The sequence below is a fragment of the Myotis brandtii genome, unplaced genomic scaffold, assembly GCF_000412655.1.
Source record: "Myotis brandtii unplaced genomic scaffold, ASM41265v1 scaffold8, whole genome shotgun sequence".
Taxonomy (NCBI): Eukaryota; Metazoa; Chordata; class Mammalia; order Chiroptera; family Vespertilionidae; genus Myotis; species Myotis brandtii.
Window position 1 is genome coordinate 12,023,066 of NW_005371219.1, and position 3,955 is coordinate 12,027,020.

At 35.8% G+C, this 3,955-nt stretch overlaps 1 pseudogene; it reads left to right on the forward strand.

Annotated features, from left to right (window-relative positions):
* The first annotated feature begins 3,190 nt into the window (after positions 1 to 3,190).
* Positions 3,191 to 3,516, forward strand: LOC102262560 (annotated as a pseudogene).
* Positions 3,517 to 3,955: the final 439 nt, after the last annotated feature.

Genomic DNA, 3,955 nt, shown 5'->3' on the forward strand with positions numbered 1-3,955 from the left:
AGTAGAGCTCTAAGATAATTTTTATTGTAAGCCAATATACTTTATACCCAATATATCACATTTTTAAAACCACTTTTTCGTATTAATTCACTGAGCATGAACATCTGAAGGACTTAAATTAGTATGTTTCCTTTTTTAAAGGAACCCTGGTTTCTACCAATTTGCAGCCATTTCTTCTCAGAGATGTATCTTTAAATAAGAGACATTTGCAAAGCATAAAAAACAATGCTTTAGAACCCATATTAACTTTGATGATTTTTCAGTGTATATGGGAATATTATTAAAGAAGAAAAGCCACACATGGAGCTTTTGCTCATATCTTTAAGATAGAGAAAGAAAAACTTTGCACTTAGGTAGAGAAAGAGAAACTTTGATAGGTATTAAATTCTTTCTGCAGGGAAAGATAACCTTGGGCTCACCAATCCTTTGCAACATTATGACATATTTTCCATTTATTTGTGGCTATTGCTTTTTATATATGATGTCTTTAACAAGAGAGTGCATTATATAACCCCCCCCCATGACAAAAATATGGGGGGACAACACATTGTAAGTAAACATAGTCACAGGGAGGAGATTAAGTGGTGTGCATATGTGAAGAAACTACCTCTCTCCTTTCACATCTAATATCCACAATTAGACATATGAGCCTGGAAATTGATTCCAAAATAGAATTTATATATACAGCTATTTTGGCAGAATATCTTTTTAAGCTGGATTAGATTTTATTTATTTTGTAGTATGTTTCATATTTTGAGTATGAATTAAAATGCAGGAAAATGTTTTTAAAAAGATAATATGAGTATTTGTGGAGTGAGTGAACACTCAAAATCATTTGTTTAGATATAATATTAATGGGATAGATACTATCACATTATAATGGATTTCTCATACATAAATATGATTATATTTATTTCCAAAGTAGCATTAATTTTAAGGGCACTCACAGATTTTTATGCTGCAAACATAAATGGTTTATATAGATATAATTTATTAACTTTTATTATTATTATTACTTTAACTAGAGTCCCAGTGCACAGAATCATGCATTGGTGGGGTCCCTTGGCCTGCCTGTACCCTCTCGCAATCCAGGAGCCCTCAGGGGATGTCGGAGAGCTGGTTTTGGCCTGATTCCCCGTAGGCCTGATCCAGACAGGAGAGAGCCCAATCCTCTGTGTTGAGTGTCTGTCCCCTAGAGGTCAGTGTGTGTCATCGTGACCAGTCAACCCATTGTTCGGTTGCTTAGGCTTTTATATATATAGATTTTATTGAATTTATTGGGGTGATATTGGTTAATAAAATTATACAGGGTTCAGGTATACAATTGTACAACACATCATTGGTATAGTATTGTATTGTGTGTTTACCACTCCAAGTCAAGTCTCTTCCATCACCATTTATCCTCCCTTTATCTTCTTCCATATACCCCCAACCTTGCTTCTCTCTGGTAATCACCATACTATTCTCTGTGTCCATGAGTCTGTTTTATTTTCTTTGCTTAATCCCTTCACTCTTCTCACCCAGCTCCCAACACTCTCCCCTCTGAGAGTTGTCAGTCTGTTCTCTGTATCCATGAGTATGTCTCCACTTTGTTAATTTATTTTGTTCATTAGATTTCACAAACAAGTGAAACCATATGGTATGTGTTTTTCTCTGACTGGCTTATTTCACTTAGCATAAAACTTTCCAGGTCCATCCATGCTACCATTAAAGCTAAGATTTCCTGCTTTTTTATTTTTGTAGATGAGTAGTATTCCATCCTGTAAATGTGCCACAACTTTTTTATCCACTCATGTATTAATGGGCACTTAGACTATTTCCAAATCTTGGTTATTGTAAATAATGCTGCAATGAACATAGGGGTGCTTATATTCTTTCAAATTAGTGTTTTGGGTTTCTTTGGATATATTTCCAGAAGTAGAATTGCTAGGTCATAAGGCAGTTCCATTTTTATTTGTTGAGATAATTCCATATTGCTTTCCACAGTGGCTGCACCAATCTGCATTCCCACCAACAGTGCACAAGGGTTCGCTTTTTCCACATCCTCACCAATACTTGCCTTTTGTTGATTTATTGATTATACCATTATGACAGATATGAGATAATATCTTATTGTGGTTTTATTTTGCATTTCTCTGAGGATTAGTGAGGCTGAGAACCATTTCATATGTCTAATGGCCATCTGTACTAGTATGTCCTCTTACTGCCCAGAGCAATGTATAGGTTCAGATGACATCAAATTTAAAGCATTTTTCCACCCCTGTTTCTTGTTTGCAGGTTTATTCTTTGATTCCCAATAATAGCTTTGGGGGAATTATCTCATTGTAGTTTTGATTTACATTTCCCTAACAGCTAGTGAAGTTGAATATCTTTACATATATCTGTTGGCCATTTGTATGTCTTCTTGTGAAAAGTGTCTGTTCAGGTCCTCTGCCCATTTTTTCATTGGGTTGTTTATTTGATGTTGATCTGTATGTGTTTTTAATATAATTTGGATATTAACCCCTTGTCAGAGCTGTTGTTTGCAAATATCTCTCATTCAATTAGTTGCCTTTGTTAAAATTTTATTTTATTTTATATTTTCCATCATTATTTATCCCCTCTGTGCCCTCTTTCACCTCCAACCAGTCGCCTTCCCCTTGCAATCACAATATGGTTGTCCAAGTTCATGAGTTCTCTCTCTCTCTTTTTTTTTCTCAATTCCTTTTGTTGTCTCTTTCTTTTTCTCAATCCTTGTAGTTTTATTGTGCTGTGCAAAAGCTTTTTAACTTGATATAGTCTCATTCATTTATTTATTTTTTTCTTTACTTCTCTTAGAATGATTATTATCAATAAGATAGGTAATAACAAGGGTTGGAGAGGTTGCAGGGAAAAAAGAACCTTCATTCATGGCTGGCAGGAAAAGAAACTGGTACAGCACTATGGAAAGCAGTAGCGGTTACTCCAAAAATTAAGAGTAGAGTTACCATATGACACAGCAATCCCTCTTTTAGGTATCTAACTGAAAAACTTGAAAACATATATTGGCAAAGATATGTGCATCCTGGTGTTCATTACAATATTGTTCACGGTGGCCAAGGAATGGAGTTAACCAAAGTGTCCTTCAATAGATGATTGGATAAAGACGATGTGGTACTTACATACAAGGGGATGCTCCTCAGCCATAAGAAAAGATGAGGTTGTTGGCGGCGCTGTGAGTTGGAACCGCACCTCGCGGCCATGTCAGCAGATGCTCACGTGTTGAAAACAGAGGAGAGGAACCAAGTTGTACTCGACCTTAAAGCAGCAGGATGGTCAGAATTAAGAGAGAGAGATGCCATCTTCAAAATTTTTAACAAGGCCTTTGGCTTTATGTCCCGAGTTGCTCTACAAGCAGAGAAGATGAATCATCACCCAGAATGGTTCAATGCCTACAACAAGGTCCAGATAACTCTCACCTCGCATGACTGTGGTCAGCTGACCAAAAGAGACGTGAAACTGGCCAACTTTATTGAAAAAGCAGCTGCTTCTTTGTGATTTCTTTCAAAATGCATGTAAAATCTTATATACATCTTAGGTATAATGTACTTTGCGGGTAAACAGATTAAGCTGAAAATTTAGTTCACCTTTATATCACATTTTGTAAAATCAGTGCTTAAATACAAAATGATGTAAATTTGAAAAAGAAAGAAAAGGTGAAATACTGCCATTTGTGACAACATGGATGAACATTGAGAATATTAGATGCTAAGTGAAATAAGTTGGTCAGAAAAAGCTAAGAACCATATGATTTGACTCATGTTTGGGATATAAAACTGAAACTCTAGACAGACAACAGTATGGTGGTTACCAGAGGGAAGGGGGTGAGGAGGTAGTAAATGGCAAAGGGTGCCAAATATATGGTGATGGAAGATTATTTGGTTTTGGGTTGTGGGCACACAATGCAATAATACAAATCATGTATCATAGAAATGTA